This window comes from Otolemur garnettii, unplaced genomic scaffold (assembly GCF_000181295.1).
Source record: "Otolemur garnettii isolate 467f Iridium unplaced genomic scaffold, OtoGar3 scaffold00026, whole genome shotgun sequence".
Lineage (NCBI taxonomy): Eukaryota > Metazoa > Chordata > Mammalia > Primates > Galagidae > Otolemur > Otolemur garnettii.
The window spans coordinates 6,596,962-6,621,118 of NW_003852421.1; positions in this window are offsets into that span (position 1 = coordinate 6,596,962).

Genomic DNA, 24,157 nt, shown 5'->3' on the forward strand with positions numbered 1-24,157 from the left:
TCAACTTCTACAGCCTCCATCTTACCTTAGAGTGTAATCAGGGTCTTCTTTTAAGAGATTATGATCACAGTCCGTAGTGCAAGGTTCAGTTTTATTAGAAATGCTTCCTAGGGTTAAAAAGAAAAAGGTAGGGAGAAAACATGAAGTGAGAAAACATTCTCACTTCAGAGAATATGTAAGCTTACACTGCTGAAATCTAAGAGCTTATATAAGACCTAACAAATGGAAATTAAAAAATAACAATAATTCTGAGAAGGAGGCTCTAAGTTGTTCTGTGACCCCAGTTTTAATTTAGTCAGTGTATGAACTTCAAGTAGAACTCTACCACCAGCCACACCACGGGATGTAATTTAGAAACAGCAGCCGCCTCTGATCTGTTTTCCTACCCCATCCAGTAGGATTCTCTATCATCAGCTACATCCCTGATCTCTACCCATGAATGCCAGCCTCACCTGCTCCCCTTCCCCACTCCTCACTCCACTGCTTACACTTGTGACAAGCACAGATGTCTCTGGACATTGCCAAGTACTCCTTGGAGGACAAAACATTCCTAGTGGAAAGCACTGTTCTGGGTTGCCAACTCCTTGGAGACAACGTGGCTTGTTAACCTTTATTTCTCTTGTAATGTGTCTACCACAGTGCCTAGCACAGAGTATTTTCTCAACAAGTGTTTCTTAAGTTATAAATTAAATAAGTAAGTAAATAAATAAATGGAACTATCGTGTGAGTGGGAATTACAGAGGCTGTGTACCTCTCAGGTCACTAACCTGACCTCTGACTTCAGTGAACTCATATGCCAAGACCCACCTCCAGGGCCTCGTGACAAACAGTCTGGCCCAGAAGCTGCTAGGGCTTAGAGAGCCACAGCTTTGATGAGGAGGCTGACCTCCTTTGATGAGGAGGTGATACATGTCACCATAAGCAGTCAAAGCCTGGTTTTCTGTCCTCTTTTCTCCCTCCAGGGATTGAATACTGCTAGCCCTTCCCTTTTGGAATTATTGCCCTTGGAGATATTTTAAAACAGGATTTCAGTAGTATAAAATTTTGAACACACGAGGTCCACATCAGCATCCTTCAGAAATCTTTTCCAAAGGATGACCTCAGCCTTGGTCCTTGTGGCTCTTACATTTTGAAAAGAGATGGTTTCATTCCGTCCTTTAGGTTTTGACCTTGCCTCCAATGTACCGTGGCAAGCGGAAGGCAGATGCTGAAAAACATCCCGCTTAAGGGAAGTCAGATGCATCAGGCCTCCCATCCTAGCAATGCCTGATCTCCTCTCTGAGATGAGGTCATAGAAACCTGGAAAAGAGCTTGCTTACTTTGAGTCTAAAACAGAATCTGATGGAGTGAGGTTGCTATGGTCAAAGTCAAGAGAGAAAGGGAAGAGAAGAGAAGCTATTGGGGAAAACATTTGTAGTTAGGCTCTTAATATGTTATTCTTTCCAAAGTTTTATAATTTAAGTTCTTACAGTATATTTGCTACCTGGAATAACAAATGTGATATAATAAATAGAATGCATTGTTTTAGTATTTTCAAAGAACTCCATATATGTCTTCTATTATTTACTTCACACACATATATAAAACAACCTGTTTAAATAGTTGTTACCCCATTTGACAGATTTGGAAATTGAATCTCAGATAGATGAAAAACTTCCTGCAATTCAGACAGCTAAGTAGTGAAAAATCTGAAATTTAGTCCCAGCTCTATTTCACATGAAAGTCCACACGTTTACTCCTGTTGTGTCTTACTGAGAAACTGCACCCCGTTTTCCACTTTCATGTATTTTTAAACATTGGACAATGTGTTTGTTTTATTGCTGCTGGAACAAATTACCACAAATTTAGTGACTTAAAGCAACATCTATTATGTCACATTTTTTGTGGTTCTGAAATTTAGACCTAGCAAGGCTAGCTGGTTTCTCACTTCTGTCTCACAGGGCCAAAATCAACTTATCAGTCAGGGCTGAAGCCTCTCATCTGGGTCTTGGGAGCCTCTGGAGTATTGCTGGTTTGGTAGGATTTATTTTTTTCTTGTGCTTTTCATGCGATCCCATCTACCTTCAGTCAATAGCAATAGATTGTGTTCCTTTCATGCTTTGAAGCTCTCTAACATCTCTTCTGCCACCTAAGAAAATTCTCTGCTTTTATAGGTCCATGTGATTAGTTTAGGCTCACCCAGATACTCTCCCTGTGACATGTAAAGATTCTGAGCATGACACCTCGGAAATTTGGAGAGACCGTCTTAGAAATTCTGCTAAGTAGGAATAATTTCTGATTTAACAGGATTTATATTCTTATATGTTATTAAAGAGTAGCAATGTTGTGCCTGTTAAGCTAATAAAATCTCTACCAAAGAGATAGACTCTGAAAAGTCTTTAGTATTTTCTTTCTTCCTATGTAAAATGTTCTTTGCTCTAAAACTGATCTTCCTATAGATCTACCATTTGATCCTATAATTCCTCTGTTAGATATATACCAAGAAGACCATAAATCACGCTGTAATACAGATATCTGTACCAGAAGGTTCATTGCAGCCCAATTCACAATCGCTAGGTCATGGAAGAAGTCCAAGTGCCCATCGACCCATGAATGAATCAATAAATTGTGGTGTATGTACACCATGGAGTACTATACAGCCACAAAGAAGGATTGCCACAAAGAAAGACCTTGCCTCCTTCATGTTTACATGGATGGAGCTGGAAAATGTCCTCCTTAGCAAAGTATCTCAAGAATGGAAGAAAAAGTATCCAATGTACTCAACACTATTATGAAACTAATTGTTAGTTATCTTAGGAAAGCTACAATCCAAATGGAGCCCTAGACTATGGGGAAAGGGGAGGGGGGAGGATGGGTGAAGAGAATGATATTGTGGGGATCACACCTATAATTTATCCTATTAGGGTACATGTGAATTTGTCTAAAGGTTGAATATAAATGTCTTAACACAACAATTATGAGATAGACATGATGGCTATGTTAGCCAGTTGGATGAGAGTTTTCCAAACTGCATATGGAAGCAACACACTGTATCCTATGACAGAATTAATGTACACAGTTATGATCTAATAATAATAAAAATAAATAGATAAATAAATAAATAAAACTGATCTTCCTGACTGTAAATACATAAATAAAATAATATATGGACATTAGATAATTATTAATAAATATGTTACATAATAATTCATATATAAAGTTGAATGTATATATAATACAATATGTTACCAAATTATGATCATACTGTATATGTACTTTGTATCCTTCTTTACATTTAATATATTGTATTTCCTACTTGTTATTAAATATTCCCCACAGTATGATTTTTAATCACTGCATAAGCATGCATCACATGATTTTATTTAACCATTTCCTTTGGTTAGATATTTATATCAAATATTGCAAGAAATTTAATGTTATTTAATGTTATTTAACCATTTCCTTTGGTTAGATATTTATAACAAATATTGCAAGAAATTTAATGTTATTTTCTTAAAGAGTATCTAGGATCAAGAAAAATAAATCAAACAGTAGCAACACTTTTGTCTTTGCTCTCTAAATAAAATTCTCAAAATTCATACTGTAACCTGTAATATAGGGAAGAATCGAATTAGCCGCATGTTTCCCGAAACGGTCACCTTGTTTTACAGTTTTTGCCTACTTAATGAGCATAGTAATAACATTCCATTTTTACATTAATTTGAAATCCCATAAATCGAATAAATTTGAATATTTTTACGCTGACCATTTATGCTTTTTAGGTTGTCAATTCCCTCCTATGCCATTTCCCCAATTTTTTTTTCAGCTTGAATATTTAACATTTTCTTTGTGTGTGTGTTTGAGAGTTTCACTATGTCAACCTCGGTAGAGTGCTATAGCGTCACAGCTCACAGCAACCTCAAACTCTTTGGCTCAAACGATTCTCTTGCCTCAGCTTCCCAAGTAACTGGGACTACAGGAGCCTGCCACAACACTCAGCTATTTTTTTTGTTGCAGTTGTCATTGTTGTTTAGCTGGCTAGGGCCAGGTTTGAACCCTCCAGTCTCAGTGGATGTGGCCAGTGCCATAATCATTGTTCTATGGGCGCCAAACCTTCTTTGTGATTTTTATCATCTCCTATTAAAGATATTAACTCAACTGTATATGATAATTCAAATATTTTCTCAGTTTGAAATGTCCCTTTTCACTCATTTGAAAATTGTATGTGTGTTTGTATGACTGTAAGATGTTTTCAGTCTTACGTAGTCATGTGTATAGTTTTCCCTGTTTTTCCTTTTGCTTGTAAGATTACAAAATCTTCCCATGCTACATCATAGCATGCACAAATGGTAGGTAAAAAAAGGAATCATGAGATTCCTGAATGATGTTTTTTTCATGCTTTCCTAGGTGAGCAGCCATGACACCTGGCTTCTGCTGACACTTCTGGCTCTGAGGAGCAAAGCACAGTTGACCTTCATCCATCTGAGAGAACTTCCTCACATTTCCTGTTTCATGACTTTGTTCTTCTCCACACCATTCTGACTCAAAAATTCTCTGTTTTCCATGAATTTTTCTATTCTATTGTCATCCACATCTAATCATTTGCCACGTCCTCTTCTATCTCATGAGTTTTATCACTGCTCTTTCCTCCCTCTGCCGCAACCCTGGCTTGAGCCTTCACCACTTCCCAGCTCAGCCTGTACAGGCAGAGATAGCTGGGTAGAGATAAACAGCTAGCTAGACAGGCATACAAAAGTTACAGACTTTTAACTGAAATTGAATTATACCATTGCTTTTTTACAAACTTGCATTTTTCATTCAATAAGAAATTATGATCATCTCTGTCAGTCATCAAGATTCATCTAATATTTTCCTTAAAATGGTATTTTACCTTGACTTTGCTTCATATCATCCATTTATAACCTCCTAGCCTCTCTCCAATTCACCTGTCTCACATAACCCATTTTACTTTCTCCATGTTCATATAACCAGTTACAGACACATACAGATGAACATATAGACATCCACTTTTCATTTTTACGTAAAAACATGATACATTTTATATGCCTCCCTATATTTTTTTTCACTAAATGATATCTGATTAAATTCCTGTCAAGTCAATAATCACACTTCTAATTTACCCTTTTCAATAGCTGCATAACATAGTACAGTACAATTGTAGCACAATTTTTTAAATCATTTCTTACTAATAAGGAACGTTCTGTTCTTCATTTTTATTTTTTATTTTATTTTTATTTTCATGTATAAAAGAAGGCAACAATAAAATCTTTGTGCCTAGATCCATCCATCCATACCGGTGCTTTTATTTCTAGGGGTAGATTATTTCAGGATGGAATTTCTGCGCCAGAGTTTTCCTGTTTTAAATGTTAATAGATGTTGTCCCATTGCGTTATAAAGGATGTTTTTAAAAACACATTTTTTGACAAGCAATATAAAAGCAAATTTATTTCCCTACATCCTTGCCACAAATAGATCGCTTTTGAATATGAATGATTAATTTATTATGCTATGAGATTATGATCAGCAGGGGTGGCTTCTATTGTTATAGTTTACCTGTATCCCTCACATACATTAAAACCTTGTCAGAATTTATTGTCCCCTGGTCTGTGGTAGGATACATATTGGTTGTATCACCATTACAACCAATCTTTTGCCTAAATTATACTTTTATTGTAAATGTCCTTCTTTTGCTGTTTAGATCTTTTTAAACCTTAAATGTCAACTTGCCCGATGCTGGTGTCACCTCTCCAGCTTTACCTGTGCTTTAATTTTCTGGTATCGCTTGATTCACCCATAGGTGTTCAGCTGTTCTTCAACACTGTCTTAAGTGTGTTCACTGTTAAATACAATAGTACAGCTGGGTTTCCTTACTAAATCAGCTTGAGAGTGTCTTCTACTGAAGGGATTATCATATTCTTATAAAAATGATTTTTTTAATCAATTTTACTCTTCTAATTCCTCCTTTCCATTTCTTTGCAGTGTCAATTTTCTCATGTCAATATTCATTTCTCTTTTCATTTTTCTCCTACTGTGTGTGTTCTCCTGTGCCTCTCTACTCAGTTACGATTACTTTCATAGCTTTAGCACTGAGTGCCCTATAGACAGGGAGCAGTGTTAGGAGAGCACTGCCTGAAGCTTGTCCCAGTGAAGAAGGAGTGACAGACCAGACCAAAGGGAGGGATCCCTGGCAAAGAGAAGCATATGGACAGGGGGTATCCACAGAAAGTACACAGGTGCCCCATGGAAGGGGTTAGCTGTGAAAGTCTGACAACGCCTATGGCCTCACCAATACCAAAGCCTTTCTCTGCCTCCCATCCCAGTCCCTCACCAGGTCCTGAATGGATCAATAGCCCTGATTTGCAAGATGGAGGAGTAAAAGGACAAAACTCAGAAAGAGGAGAATGCAGTCATGCTCTGTCCTCCCTTCTCAACCTTTAGGATCAGCCTAAAGGAAACTGGGAGCAGGATAAAGTCTCTAAAGATGTTGAAATCTTTTATGATTATTATTATTCTCCAGACTAGACATACAAATTAATAATACAAGCCTGGAGGCAGGGGCGGTACGACACAGGAGGTCTGTTGGTTCACCACAGACTTCTTGTATATGAACCTTTACCTCCTTGGCCTTACTCTGCAGGATACATTCATGTGAAAGGGCCAGGGCAGGGACCATCTCTTCTGCTGCAGCTTCTAAAAGTCATCATCAGCTGAGGATGTTGCTAGCAGCTTTGCAACTGCACACCCTGCCTTAGCCCTGGCTAAATTCAGAAAACCTAGTTCCAACGGATATTTCTTAAATCCAAGAATTGAACTTATATGTAATAAAATGTACACATTTTAAATGTACAATTCAATGAGTTTTGACAAATGCATGTAACTCCCAGATCAGTATTTTTATATCATACCAAAAACTTCTTTCATACCCTTTGTGAACAGTCTTGCCCACCTTCACCCCCCAGGCATACACACACTGCTGGCAAACACTGACCTGATCTCTAGCTCTATAAATTAGAATTCCATTACAATAGCTCATAAATACAGAATTATGCAGTATTTACACTCTTGTCTCTGATGTCAAACAGAACGGCATTCTGAGATTCATCTGTGTGGAAGTGCTTTACTCTTTATTGTTGATATTATTGAGTAGTATTCCCCTTTATGAATGAACTGAAATTTGTTTATTAATTTTATGTAATGATGGCTATTTGACTATTTCAAAGTTTTGACTGTTGTAAGTATGGTTGCTGTGAACATGCATTGCCAAGTCTTCTTGTAGACACATTTTTTATGTGCCACTTCTTTGTGCCACATATAGGAGTGAAATTACTGGGTCATTTTATAAATATGCCAAGAACAACAAGCAACAAAAATGTTTTGTTTCATGATTTTTAATCGCCGGTACTCAAGACTGTCATGTCTTCCTAATCTTTGTCTTGAAGTCTAGTATTGGATCTCTAATAGTAGATATTAATGTGGCCACACCAGCTCTCTTATATAGAGAGCTTCCATAGTCTGAATTTTTCTGTCATCTCACTTTCAACTTATTTCTGTCCTTAACTTTACAGTACATCTATTGTAGACACCAGACAGTTGAGTCTTGTTTTGTGAATCTAGATTGGCAATTTCTGATTTTAAAAGTATTTAGCCTTGAGATTTCATATAATTATGTGATAATTGAGTTCGTCTACTATTCTGCTATTCATTTTTGTTTTGTCTTTTGCTTTTTTGTTTGTTTGGTTTTTTTGGTTAAGTCTTTTCTGCCTTCTTTGGGGTTACTTAGATACAGTTTTAGTTTCCTCTACTATTTTCTTGGCTGTGTCTATTAGGTGCACTCAAGGATGCACCCCCAAATTAGCCTTGTCTATCTAGTGACTCTAATTATTAGTCAATACTATAGAATTTCACACTTCAAAGCTGGTGGTTGGCTTTACCCACTTCATACTTCTTTCTTCAGAAACCTAATAACCTCACAATCGTGTAATTCCCACCTCCCCACCACATCCTTTAATCTGTTGTCCTGTCTTTTACTATGCATGCTTTATAACTCCATCTCACAATGACATTTTATTTCATTTTAAAAGTAAATTTCATTCTAATGAAATTATTAGGAAAATTAGTCTTTCATATTTACACATATATTTGCAATTCTGGCATCTTTCCAATCCCTTGTATAGATCATCTTGTATCATTTTCTTTCCATTTAAGGAACATTTTTAAACTTACTTTCTTTCTTTCTTTTCTTTTTCTTTTTCTTTTCTTTCTTTCTTTTTTTTTTTTTTTTTTAGACAGAGTCTTACTCTGTCACCGGGTAGAGTGCAGTGGTGTCATAGTTCACAGCCACCTCAAACTCTTGGGCTCAAGAGGTCCTTCTGCCTCAGTCTCCTGAGTAGCTGGGACTACAGGTGCCTGACACAACACCTGGGTAGTTTTCTATTTTTAGTAGAGATGGGGTCTCACTCATGGTCAGGCTAGTCTCAAACTCCTGAGTGCAAGCAATCCTCCTGCCTTGGCCTCCCAGAGTTCTAGAATTATAGGCACGAGCTGCTGTGCATGGCCCATTTTTAAACATTTTTTAATAGTGCCAGTCCAATGGAGATTCTTTCAGCTTTCCGTCATCTGAAAATGTCTTTATTTCACCCTCTTTTTTAAAGCATATTTTTTTCTAGATACAAAACTCTTAATTGACATTTTTTTTCTCATTTAGATATATCATTACAGTGACTTTTGGTGAGTGTTTCTGATAATGTCAACCATGTTTCACTTCATGTTTCCCTTGCCTATAACATGACTTTTGTTGTTTATTCTTACTGTCAGTATTTTCACTTTACCTTGGGTGTTTTGCAGTTTACTATGCTACTCCTAGGTGTGATTTTTTTTTTTTTTTTTTTTTGGTATTTATTCTTTTGGGATACACTGAGTACACTCAACCCATATGAATCAATATATGTCATCAAATTTAGAAAATTTTCAGTCCTTTTTAATGTATATTTTTCTTTCTCTCTTTTCCCTTAAGACTTCCAATACATAAGTCATACTGTGAGATACTGCCCTATGGTTCTCTGAGATCTTCTTCATTTTCTTCCTTTTCTTTTTCTTTTCTATACTTCCCTCTGCTTAATTTCTATTGTTCTGTTAGGTTTATTTGCTATTTCTTCTGCCATTGTAATTTGCTATTATGACTATCCAATATAGTTTTCACCAAATTCTTAGATTTTCAGTTCTGTAGAATTTTTAAGAAATAGCTTCCATATCTCTGTTGAGATAGTTAACTGTTCATTCTTAAAGACAGTGAGTGAAAGTATTTTCTTTAAATTCATGAACATATTTATAATGAATATTTTTCTCTACTACATTTAATATCTGAATTATCTTGGGATTTTTGTCACTTTTTCTCTTGCCTTAGGTTAATATTTTCTTGGGGTTTTTTGCATGTCTGGATTGTATAACAAACATTGTAGAAGACTCTGGATTCTGTTATCTTCCTCTCAAAAGTATTTATTTTTTCTAGTGGGAAGTTCAATTACTCTCTAGTCCTTTCAAACCTGTGTAGACTTGCATTTACATTTTGTTACAGCAGATTAGAGCAAGGGGACAAATGTTTCCAAGTCACTCTTCACAAAAACTCAACCTCCAAATTCTAATTTCTCTGCTGGCGTGTCATTCTTTGGGCAGGTTTAGAATATGCCACTCTATAATAAAGTATTTGTTCTTTATTCCTAATATACATATTTTTTGGTATCTCAATTTGCTGATCAAATTGATAATGAAGTATTAACACGAATCTCCTGGTTAGATTTGAACTCCACCTCTGTTCCAACTTTAGTCTCTTTATTCCACTCTCAGATCTATCTATAGTAGCCACTAACAAATAGCCTCTTCACAAAGCTTCAGTTAGTCTTGCTATGGTTACATACAGCATAACACTCAAGTAAGGAACCATGGGGAAACTTTTATACTGAAATCCCGTGTGCTCTGTCTTCCTCTGCAGATTCCCACTGCTTTAGCTTCACTTCAACTTCTTCAGTTCAGGGGGAGTTTCTCTGCTGGAACTCTACTACTCTGCAGATAAAATGTTGTACCCAGGTAGAGGTCAATGTTCAGGTTATAGAGTTTGCTCATAAGTTTCTCTTTTCTTTGGAAATCACAGTCTATGCTTCCTGATGGCAATGCCTCAAAGCAATTGCTTCATATATTCTTTCCAATTTAATGGTTAATTATAGTAGAAGAGCTAGTAAAGTACCAGTTATTTTACCATGACTAAAATCAGAAGTTGCAATAGTGTTTAATTTTTTAATTAAGAAGTAGAAATTAATAAATAAATTTGTCATGGGCTAACATGCATGCTATGTATTAGGAATGCATGTAGGTTAATTATTCTGAAAGTCCACTTTATTTTATAGAAGTACAACTCAATTTAAATATCAAATCCTGTATATTGAGGAAAAGACAAAATGTTTACAAATAACATTAACCTGCTGATGCCTTGGGAATGTGTCAGCTGGTATCATCCAGAAAAAAATAAATGGAACAATCATAGTTTTAATAATACATGAGGTGCACAAGGAAAACACTTGTCAAAATTGTATAATGTTATAGTACCCTATCTATACATAAATGCTTATGTTTATAAAAGTGTATTTTTCTTATGTTGTGCTAATCTTTTTTACTTGGCATATTTTTAATGGTTTTTCCAAATGACCTTTGTAAAATTAATCAAGGATCTGACACTGTCCTTTGGAGAAATACAAAGAAAGAATGCTGTTTATAATAACTTTTGCATGAAAAAGTCATAAAATGGCAAAACAGAGAAAACATTAATACTGAAAAAAATTAAAGCTTGAAAATGGAACCAACTGAAAAATGTTGCCTTTTTGTCAGTAATATTTTTATGGGTCTCTGAAATTTCATCTCCCCCTTTTTTTATTATACCATGTCTTTATTACTTGAGATCAGATAGATTTCTCAAAACAATTTGCTAAGTAAACTAAACCACAATTTTTCAAGAGCTCTAACAGTGAGAAGCAGCTCAAATTAAAGATTAATAAAATGTATATAAAAGATGTGCAAAAATATAAATACAAAGAACCTAGAAAAATGCCTGCAATTAGACAAGACAAAATCTAAAAAGAAATTAAATTTAGTTGTAATATATTTTCTATTCTTTTCTTTGAGAAAATTACTACTGAAGTGAGGTTTTTTTTTCCTCCTGTAATTTAAATGTTAAGCTGCCAGATGTGTGTCTCATGCTTGAAGAGTCGAAGCTTTGCATTATTTAGCATATTAAGAATCACAGAATTTTAAAAAGGGCTCCTTTATTGCCTCAAGGTTCTAATTAAGTAAACCTTAGCCTGGTACATTTAAAACTTGGAATACATGAGATTTTGCTCTTTTTCTTCCTGTAGTCAAATAACATCTATATAATAAATATGGAAAATCTTTAAGATGATATAATTTTTCTTTCGCTTGAGGAATTAAACCTATCTATTATTTTAAGAAGTTTTTAATAGAGGCCAGCAATCTAACAGACAACTAAGGATTCAAAATACTCTCTAATCTTTACAAGTTGCTTTTCTTATTTATGCCACAGAATGTATTTCATAAAGGCAATTTGAAACTATAAATCTCACTTTTTCCTTACTCCTTTGGTTGTACTGTGGTTGCAACTGTTCCACTCTTAGAAGACAAAGGCAATTCTAAGAAGCAAAAAGAGGGTCATCTTTTTTGAATAAATGGTTTCGTGTGTTTATGTGTGTGTAAATGTGTGACTATTTGTCTGTGTTAAATATATGAGCACACAGCACTAATTAGTTGCCCTTTCAGCAGTTTGTGAAAAGTGTTTCAGCAGCTAAAGAGAAAACCATAATCAAATGGAAGTTCTGGAGGCACACAACATTCATAAATCATAACCTTAAATACAGTTATTTTTGCCATTTTAGAAAATGTCAAAGGTGTCAACTCTGTCCAAATAGACCGCTTAACAGTGACTATTTTAGTAAATTGACTTGAAATGCATTCAGCTAACTGACAGTTAGAAGCACATAATCTAGTTCACAGTACAAATGAACAGTTGAAAGGCCAAAATAAGCACAAAACTACAAATTTGCAGTAACATGTTACAGCGACCATGGCTGCAACCACTGAACACAATCTTAGTATTCGTGTGTTTATTTTACTTATTTTTTATTTCATATTAATATGGAGGTACAAAGAATTAGGTTACAATGTTTGCATTTGTTAGGTGAAGTCCCTGTTGTAGCTGAGTCCTGTACCTGGGAAGTGTGCCACATACCCTTACCTTGTGCCCATTAGGTGGGTCCTGTGCTTGTTCACATCAGAAACAGATGCTCAAAACTTATGAAATTGTGACTATTTTAAAAATTAATTCGTGGTGAAGAAAAATATCTTAACCACATTTAGAACTATGTTCAAACATCTATGGAGGATATTAAGACTGGAAATTAAAATAGAAATTACCCAAATGCAAGTAATAAGCTGATAAGATTCTCCTTTAGCAACATAGCAACGTGGCTTGACCCAATCAAACATTAACTTTATAGATGCGGCAAACATGAACAGATAAATGCAATACTGTCACGAAACGTGCAAGTATCTTATCTTCATGGGCACAAATGAACAAATTGATCTTCAAAAATTTAACTGTTGACAAAGAGCAAGAATTATAAAATTGGAGTTTAGCTTTGGCAGGATTATTGCCTTCAAAGCCCAAAGTGTTTAGTAAAAGGTAGAATGCAACTAATGTTTTAGAAACTGGTTTCCTAGCAATGTTAAGAATCTTAGTGTTTTAATATTTGGTGATATTTTAATATAGTTGGCAGCAAGAATGCAATGAAACAATCCCTACATTCATTCTGTCTAAGCCACTAAGCCACAGTCTTTCCACATAGGCCCTTAATACAGGTGACACTTGGGTATCATTTATGCATATCAGCAGCTGACTGATTGCAAATAATACTTTATACCATTGCTTTGTAACCTTTTTTAAATCATGGCACACTTGAACCTATGGGTACACTTCCGTGGTACCCTTAAATTATATTGATCCAAAAAAAAAAAAAAAGAAAAGAAAAAGAAAAAATATACTTACCGTGCTTTGAACATCTTTCAAAAATCATTTAATTAATGATATCTAAATATTTTTGCAGCACAGTTACAATCCTTGCATGGCACACAGGTTGAAAATTGCTGCCTTATACAATATTTTTCAGCTTATAAAAACATTTGTATAGATTGCTTACTTAATTAATGTGATTTTAACTTTATTGCCAGTACTAATCTGCAAATATTTTTGCCATCATACCAATCCAGAAGCAATCTCAAATATCTTGCATTATTAAGATAAAATACAGATTGACACATGCATGTCTTGCCTATTGAAATTCATAATGTAAGAGCAAGAATATCCTTGATTATTCTTTCCAAAAGTGATCTTTAAACATCATCCATTGCTGCCATACTTAAGAAGATTCTATTTTTTTATGAAGGTCAGCTTCTTTTTCTTCATACTTAAAAATACTAAACTCTCCATCATAAGCACAATGAAAAAATTCAGAAATTTTAATATGCTATTCATGAGTTTTTTCTGGTTATCATCAGTTAACACTTTCACTGAACTTAGAACATCTGAAGCTAGTTGGAATAATAAATTATCTTACCCAGTAGTAATTCCCTACTGCTGAAATAAATGTATAGATAGGGATAGAGGGAGTCACTGTCTAATACACAATTAAACAGGGTATAGATCTACCCAACTGTGTATCTAATATTATGGAAATCAACTCAGTCACATAGGGATGAATTCATGAGTGCCTACTACATGTATGACACTTTGCAGAAAGTACCACTAATATTCAAGTGGGCCCTGTTAACTCACCTTTACAGGTGAAGAAACAAAGATTCAGAGATTAAAAATCTTGACAAACGACATTAAATGACAGAGTCAAAATCTGAATTTAAGCCTCTCTGCCATGCACATGCAGATTCTATTCCTCCACTAAATTTTCACTCCTCTGGATTCTCTCTGTTGATCCCTTGCTACACATTGCCAATGGGAAGAGATTAGAGCTGCAGGGTGATGATCTTAAGAGAAACTAGGTGACACAAAAACTAACAAAACTAGAATTGTGACTCAATGACCTCACTATAGATGCTCAGCTATTCACACTCGACAGAAGAGAGAAAAGGCATAACAAAGCTCTGCAGAAAATAATAGCTATGGCTTATGTCAGTGAGTTCATACCACGTATCAAGCTTGACGGTTTTCAGGGTGTCGAGGTAGCTACCAATGTTACTCTTCTCCACAAACCTGCCTTAATACATTTCAGTGAGTAATAATGTTTATCTTAATTTTTACCTCCTTCTTTGGAGACATAAGGTAAAATAAGCTAAATGTTGCATGATTCCACTTACATGAGGCACCTACAGTAGGCAGATTCAAAGAGCCAAGAGGCAGAAGAGAGGTGACTGACGGGGGGCAGGGGAGGGATAAATGGGAACTTACTGAATGGGTGTGGAGTTTGGCAAGTTAAAAATGTTCCAGATATAAAAACGTTCCTACCTATATATAGATAGGAACATTGTACAACAGTGTAAATGCATTTAATGCCAATGACCTGTACAGCTAAAAATCATTTAAATGGTAGATTTTACATTACTATATTTTACCAATTATTAATTTTTTTTCACTTTTGGATTTCTCAATCCCTGAATAAAATGCTAAAAAACTTTGAAAATGCTGACAAAGATCAAAAAAAAAAACAACAGGAGGACTTCAGTTGGGAAAAGATGGATAAAGTCAGTTCTCCCTTGTCCTCCCTTGTCAGTACAAATATCAACCCTGGAAATAATGCAAGAGGCCACCAGAAGAGAACTCTGAAAAGTGTTAAGAAGGCAGCGGGGTGATTAGAGACTTTAGGACAGGAGTAATGACGAGAAGTAGGGCATAATGACAGGAAGATTTGACATCTCCCAACCTCACCCTATCTGCAGATAGTGGTCCAGATTGGTTCATTCATCCCTCCATCAAAGGGAAATTGCCCAGACAACACAAGGTAAGGCCCACAGCTCCTGTGAGGAGGATAGTCCCGGAGTCAGGTAAAGTATTCTCCTTCCCCACTGCGTGAGAATCCCTCTCCATTGATAGATAACATGTGGCTGAGGAATCAGCAGGAAGGTCCTACCACAAGTGTCTGACACAGAAGCATCATAACATCCTGAGGCTAGAGGCTGCCAAGGCTAGAGACAGCCTTCTCTCACCCGGAAGCACCAGGTGGCCCTGCCTGGGGAAGCGCTTTCTGTCCTCTCAGGCATCACTAGTAGAATTCACTGGAAGACCCAGAAGCACAAGTTTAATCATACAAACCAAAATAATACAATATCGTGCAGGAACTGAAATGGAAGTATTGACCTAAGATAGTAAAATGTTAAAAACAGGAAACTGTGACATACATATTATTATATCCAGAGGAATCACTATGAAAACTACACAAAGATGACTTCAAAAACTATAAATAAATTGAGATGGAATCCTAAAAAGTGTTAAACTAATGCACAGGAAAGCAAGTAAAGTAAAAAAGAGAACTGAGAAACAGGTGAAATAATGAGAAAACAAATGTTAAAATGGCAGACTTACACCTTAACATATCAATAATTACCTTAAATTCAAGTGATCTAACTATCTTAATTACAAGACAGATATTGGCAGAGTGAACTAAAAACACATGACCTAACAAGCCCTGATTATGTATTGTATACAAAAACATACTTCAATTTCAATGAGATAGGAATTGTAAATAAAAACAAAAATAATGGAGAAAAAATATACCAGGACATTCATTTTTTTAAAAGTAGCATTGGCTACTTTATATGAGATAAAATAGACTTCAGAATATAGAAACTTATCAGAGAGAACATTGTATCATTATTAAAGTACCAATTTACTAATACCCAATTATTTCTAAGGATTTAACACTCACTTTTCATCAAATGATAGAAGTTCTATACAGAGAATCAGCAAGAATATAGATGATTTGAATAACACAAACAAACAAAATCTAATTGAGAGATAGATAACACACACACACAAATACATACACATACATATGTGTATATAAGTACTCCATTCAGTAATAATACTCAATATACATTTTTTAAGTGATCATAGGTCATTTACAAATATCATATTGTAGCCCACAAAACAAACTTCATCAAATTTAAAAGAATTAAAATTACACAAAATATGTTCTGGGATTATAATAAAAATGAATTAACAATCATCAAGAGAAAGAAAACCTGCTAAATCCATGGAAATTAAACAATGCTCTTCTAAATATAGATTAAAGATGGAGTCTCAAAGGAAATAAAAATAGATATAGAATCAAATTAAATAAAAATGCAGCACATAAACATTAACCAGATGCAGCTAAGCAATGCTAAGGGGAAAACTTACACTAAATGCTTAAATTGGAAAGAAAATCAATAATCTATGGTTTCACCTCAAGAACCTAGAAAGTGAGAAAAATGAATTCAAGTCAAGTAGAAATAAAATAGTAGTAATAAGAACAGAAACCAATGAGATTTAAAACAGAAAAAAATAGAGAAAAACAATAAAACAAAAAGCAAGTTCATCAAACAAATCAATAAAATTGATAAAACGCTAGCAAAACTAACAAAGATACAAAGAATAACGATACAAAACACCAATATCAGGGATTAAATTACAGACACTGCAGCCATTAAAAAGGAACCTAAAGGAATATCTTGAACAACTTTCTGTTCATGTGTTCATCAACTGAGAAGAAACTGACAAATATCTTAACCACTGCAAATACCAACATCCAACCAACCTGAAATAGAGAGTCTGAATTGTCCTCTAACTGTAAGATAAATTGAACCTGTCATTAGAAACCCCATACTCAGAAAATGTCTTTAGACAATTCTATCAAATATTTAAAGAATTAACACCAATTTCGTATAATCTCTTGTAGAAAACAGAGGAGGGAACACTTCCTAACTCACTTTATGAGTCTATTATAACTCTGTCATCAAAGCCAGACAAAGAAAGAATACGTAAAAGAAAAATACAGACTATTGTCTCTCAGAAGATGAGATGTAAAAATCCTTAACAAAACATTAACAAGTTGAATTCACCAATGTATGAAAATAACTATACACTACAGCCAAGTGGGATTTATTTCAGGTCTGTAGGGATGGCTTCATGATTTGAAATCTACCATGTCAATAGTCTTAAGGTGATGAATCACATGATCGTATCTATTAATACAAAGTGAAATTTAACAAAATCCAAAATTCCTATTTATGATAATAGGAAAAGAATAACTACCTCTACTTTATTAAAAATCTATCATCATATGCAATGGTGAAACCCTGAATTCTTTTCCCCAAAGCTCAAGAACAAGACAAGGATGTCTACTTTCACTGTTGTTATTCAACATAGTACTGAATTTCTAACAACTATAATAAAGCAAGAAAAAAGAAGTAAAAGGCATACAGTTTGGACAGAAAAAAAATAAACCTATTGCTATTTTCAGATGACATAGAATATTTCAAGGACTCTCTCCCCAAATTTCATAGGACCAATAACTGACTTCAGTAAGGTTGCAGAATACAAAATCAACACACAGAAATCAATCACATTTTATATAGTAGCAATAAGCCTGTGGAAAATAAAATTTGAAATCCAATACCATTTACAATTATTCCACAGATATACTTAGGTATAAACTTAGTAGAATATGTACAGGCTCTTTGTGCTCAAAATCACAAAATGCTGATGAAAAAGTTATACAATACCTAAAGAAATGCACAGACAGATCATGTTTGTGAATTACAAGACTCAACATAGTAAAGATATCACTTCTCTCTAAACTGTTTTATAAATTTAATGCAAATGCTACTAATATCTCAGCACAGTTTTTTTTCATAGACACAGACAAGTTTATTCTAAAATGTATATGGAAAGACATTGGTTTTCAAACAATCTTGGAAAAGAAAACTATATAGGTGAAATCACTTAATCTAACACTAAGATTCACTCTCTACTCACACAGTCATCAAGCCAATGGATAATCCAGAGCTTGATGACTGTGACTTAACGACAGAGCAGAGGACAGACACGAATAAATAGAAAAGAATAGAGATGCCAGAAATCAGTCCTCAAAAATATGCCCAGCTGTTGGTTTTTAAAAAGGAGGCAAAAATTACTCAATGGAGGGAAGACAACATTCAACAAATGGTGACGGAATCATTAGCTAGCCAAAGGAAAGAAAATCGACTCACAATTCACTCCCCATATCATAAAATAGCTCAAAATGGATTACCTTTTAGGAAAAAAAAAAAAAAAGAAGAGGAGAGAGAAATCTTCAGTCTAAGGAGAGGCAAAAAGTTCTTAGATTAAAGGACAAATTAGTAAATTGAATTTCAGTAAACTTTACTTTGTGAAAGACACAGTTAAGCAGATTAAAAAGCAAACTACAGACTGGGAGAAAATATTTGCAGACTGCATATCCCAAAACGATTGGTTTTATTCAGTATGACATGTATTATGGGGGGGGGACATGTATCTAAATGATGAATTCCTGGTCTTTTCCAACAACTAATTCACTGCATTTAGTTAAGACTGGTATGACACCCCCTATATTCTTATTTTTAAGCCGTTTAGATGTATTGCCAGATATTTTTACTGAAACTTCAAGCTTACGAAATTGTAACTTCTCAAGATGTTAATGAAATAGTTAATCTAGTGTTAATTTAATCAGCTATGGCAAATAATCTTGAGAACAGCAACAACAAAAATAGCTATGGCTTTCCAAATGAAGGTTGGTCAAACTTTATGGCTTCTCCTCACACAAACTATTCAAGTCTGTCATATATCACTGTCACAAAGCACGAACTCCTCACGTGCATCTTGCCAGGATGTCAGCATTCAAGAACAGACCCATTTCTCTAAGAAAGGCATTATCATTTCAAAAGAGATGGATTTTTCTCCTACATCATGACCAAGGACGTCACACTTAACTATTTGACTCAAATCCTATTTTTCTAATATGTATTTCCTTTTTCCTATGCTATATGGTTCATCTAATTAGATTGAGTGGATCATTATGGACAGAAATATTGTCCTTTTCTGCCAATTTCCATTTCAATTATTTCCACATTGAACCAAGTCAATTGCATGCTTATAAGTTAGTTACTGGAAAAGGGAAAACTCAATCTGTCATGCCACCAAAGTGTCCAAAGCCGACCTCATGCTTAGAAAGCATCAACAAGCCCATTTATTTGTGGGTGAGGTCTTACGAATTCCTTTATTTTTCATTTCCACTTGTAGTTTTATCAGTTTGTGAAGGACAGTAATGAACCAAAGGAAATGCTACTGGCTATGAACTTGCAGAATGAGCCTATAATAAAATAATAATAATAATAATAGAAACTGGAGCAATTGTAAAGCCAAGTCAGATGGGCTGCTGCTTTGTCATGTCCCCAGAGCTACTTCTCACCAGCCAGTCCTGGTCTCTTTCATCCTAATTCACATGTGAGCAAAAATAGACCCAAAGTACATTTCATCCCTGCAGTTCCTTCTTTCTAGATTACCCAGGTTGTGCGTTCCGCTATGCGTACCTCTGGGAATGTCCAGATTGAATAGTGGAACCAAAGATAAATATGTTATGTTACAGCTTCACATTTGTTCTTCCCTCCGAAGCCACTGTTCCAGAGGTGATTTAGAAGTACTCTGAACATTGTTTTTTTTTTTTTTTTTTTTTTTGCAGTTTTTGGCCAGGGCTGGGTTTGAACCCGCCACTTCCGGCATATGGGGACAGCACCCTAGTCCTTTGAGCCATCTGGAGAACACTTAGAGAACTAAAAATAGACCTGCCATTTGACCCTGCAATTCCTTTGTTGGGTATATTCCCAGATGACCAAAAATCGCATTACAACAAAGAAATTTGCATCAGAATGTTTACTGCAGCCCAATTCATAATTGCCAGGTCATGGAAGAAGCCCAAGTGCCCATCGATCCACGAATGGATCAACAAACTGTGGTATATGTACACCATGGAATACTATGCAGCCATTAAGAAGGATGGAGACTTTACGTCCTTCATGTTCACATGGATGGAGCTGGAGAATGTTCTTCTGAGCAAAGTATCACAAGAATGGAGGAAAAAGTATCCAATGTACACACCCCTATTATGAAACTAATTTATACCTTTTATATGAAAGCTATAACCAAATAGCCTAAGAATATGGGGTGGGGAGGGGGGAATGGGTGGAGGGAGGGGGATTGGAGGGATCACTTCTGAGGTTTATCTTACAGGGGTACAAGTGAATCTTTCTAAGAGTAGAATGTAAACGTTTTAAAACAATAACTGAGAAAATGACATGAAGGCTGTATTGACCAGTTTGATGGAAGTATTTTGGATTGTGTGTGAAAACCCCACACTGTACCCCAGAAGTGCATTAATGTACATAGTTACCATTCAATAAAAAAAAAAAAAGAAGTACTCTGATTTCCCCAACCGGGGAGGCCAACCGCAGTGGCTCAAATTCAATCAAGAACTGCAATAAAATTGTTGTCAATATCCATTTCTGCATTATCCTTTTGCAAGGACATGTGTCTAATTCTGAGGCACTGACAATCCACAGATTAAATGAGAGAAACTGGTAAAGAAAAATAAAATTATTTTCACAGACAGCTTGTTTTGATGAGCGATTGCTGATATATACTGCGTGCCTACCTTTGTTAACGCGGTCAGTGTCATAGATGAAGGAACACACACACGTCCACCGAAGGACATTGGGTGGGAAGGTGGGGAGAAAGTTTTCACTGCCCCTACTTTACAGACTGCACTCAAAAAGTATGTTTTCTCACAAGTGTTCCAAAAAAGAAATTTTGAAATGGCTTAATTCGTGGCTCCCGAAATATTGATAATCTGAGGAGTTCTGAAATGGTCTCTTTTGATTCACTAGAAGAATGGCGAACCAGTTTGAATGATAATACAGCCAACCAAATTGCCCCGTTATGTTTTCTTGCTGCTCTGTTTAATAGCACAAGTACAGAGGATAAATTGACTGTGATGAATACAGAAGACCAAATAACACGATGAAGGTGTCAAATGTCCCGAAAACACAAGCTGCAATCTGATGTCGTTGATCTAATCCACACACACTCTAATTAGAAACATGCCTCTCACACCAACATAGCGGACTAGGCCAGCGAACACCTATTTGTTCACTTTCCCTCAAACCTTGATTTCTGTCAGTTACATGTGACACCTTCATTCGTATGGCCGCTTCCACTTGCAAAAAAAAAAAAGAAATTGTATAAAGATAGCTTTCAAAGCACCTCATAATGTTTTAATCCCTTCTGAATAAACAGATTTTGAGCTTCTTTAATGAAAGTAGCAACCCAGCAAAGATTCTAACCTGCTGGAAACGTTTTAAGCCCATCTCGTCTCTCTGTCCCCCAGATCTTTTCTACACACCCTCCTCCCTCCTTTTTGAGCGTTAAACTGCTTCTCCACTTCCTCTCCATCAGTGGGAACACTTCCCATATGGGTGTCGGGATCTCTCAGAGGGGTCAGGGGCTGCCCTGAAGAGGAAATGACCAGCTGTGAAATGTAAAAGACCAATTCCTTCCACATGTGCCTTTGCTCCCGAAGCAGGCAGGAGTTGTCAGCTAGCATCACTTTGGAACCAGGCAGGACTCTGCATCATAGTCCTGTCAAAACTAATTTACAATTAAAGACCTGCATGACTGTTTAAAGCTTTTTCAATTCCAGCAGTTTTCAGAAATGACTTTGAGATTGAAATGGATCAAACAAAAAACCATTGTTGTAATGAGCTGTGATGGATGGTGAAGAACCTCACGAAACAAGTCAAAGATTACAACAAATTATAATAATGTTTTAAAAGAAATCCATTAATGGCACAACACTTACTGCACCTCCAATTAACATCTGTGTGGAATTTTCCCAGCTAAGCCCCAATTTGGGGAGTTTAATGTTGCAGCTATTGGAAGTCTATTTCAGTTTGTAAATAAAATTACAAGGTGACAACTTCATTGCCAAGAAAGAAGGGAGGAAGGAAACAGGAAGGAAGAAAAGAAGGAAGGAAGGAAGGAAGATTTATCATGATCAATGGAAAGTTTAGAAAAAAATTTATATTACTTAAAATATTTTGAAGAATTTCTGTGACTTAAAATATGCCATGTCCCAAATGTTGCCCCTAAAGTCACCATACATAGGGAAAATGGAAAATTAGAGATAAATGTACTTTTATTTACAAAATATTCATTACAAAATTTTACAAAGAGGTAGCCAACAAATAAAGAATATTTTGTAAATATTTTATATTTCAATACACTTACATATCTTAAATAAAGGCATTTAAAATTGCAGGTAATTAGCTTTCTATGCAGATTAACCGTTTTGAAACATACTGTGATTCCCTGAGGCTCAATTTTTGTACTGAGATAAAGGATTTAGATCCATCAAAGCTATTTGAAAATCAAGAAATCCAGCTGGCCACCTATAGTTAAGTGGTTAGAGTACAGGTCCTATGTATCAGGGGTGATGGGTTTGAATCTGGCGTGGGCCTGCTAAACAAAACAAACAAAAAAAAAGTCAAAAAAATCCAAAAGAACAAATGCCACTTTTAACATCTAAAAATTGCCTCAGTATTTTACGAAATGGTGAATCTGAAGTGGCCATTCCAAATTCTTATAATCTTGGATATATTTTGTAGAAGTCCTCATTCCTTAAAAGCTCTCTAGAATTGATCAGAGATACCTATAATAGAAAATTATTTGGGACAGTCTCTCAACAAACTCAGCTCCAACTGTCAAAAGCAAAATCATGTGTACTGTTTCCCCGCAGCAGATTATTCTTCCATAGGTGACAATTAACAAATTATTAACTAAAAATATGTTATCTCTGGTGTGGAATCATGAATAGCATTTGAGAAAAACTTGCTTTCCTTAGTTGACAAATGGAATGGTGGCTTTCAGGGAACATGATGTGGATATTTGATTAAAACTGGCCATATTAGTCCCTTAATGACTGGGCCTACAAGCTAAGCTCTGCTGACCAGTGTCTTCATGGCTCCTGTCCTGAGCTCCATGATAAAGGGCCTTCAACACCTTTCCTGCCATCCTTCTGCTTGTTCCCAGAGCTGCTAAATTAATTTACTCCTCATCCTTCCTTTACTTCCTGGGCATAACAGTACAGACCAGGCAGAGTCCTCTCACCAGGCCATCTAATAAATAAGTTACTGAAAGAACCACCTGATTCTGAGCAACTGATTTTTTTTTTTTTTTTTTTTTTGCAGTTTGTGTTGAACCCGCCACCCCAGTGTAGGGGGCCAGCACCTTACTCCTTGAGCTATAGGCGCTTCCCTGGGCAACTGATTTTTGACAGGAGCACAAGGCAGTTCAACAAGGAAAGAAGAATCTTTTCAACAAACTGTGTTGGAAGAACTGGACAGTCATATGCAAAAACAAAACTCAAAAAGCTTCGGTCCTAACATCACACCTTATCCAAAAACTAACTACAAATAATTCATTGATCTAACTGTAAAAATGTAAAACTGCATAACTTTCAGAAGGAAGCATAAGAGAATATCTTGGGAACTGGGGCTGGGCAAAAATTCCAAAGACATAATAATCAAGTTACAATCATTTGAAAAACTGGTAAATTAGACTTAAGCAAAATTCAAACCTTTTGTTCTATGAGATATGTTGTTAAAATTAGTAGGTAAATTAGAGACAGGGAAGAAGTATTTGTAAACTACAAAAAAGAATTTGTATCCAGAATGTATAAAACTCTTAAAATTCAACGTTAAAGCAAACAACTCAGTCATCTTTTAAGGGTACATGTGAATCTTTCTAAATGAAGAATATAAATGTCTTAACACAATAACTAAGAAAATGACATGAAGGCTATGTTAACCAGTTTGATGAAAATATTTCAAATTGTATATAAAAATAGCACACTGTACCCCATGACATTATCAATGTACACAGCTATGATCTAATAAAAAAAAGAAAAAGAAAGAAAAGAATTGAAATACTTAGTAATACTTGAACAAATATTTTACTAAAGAAGATATATGGATAGCAAATAAA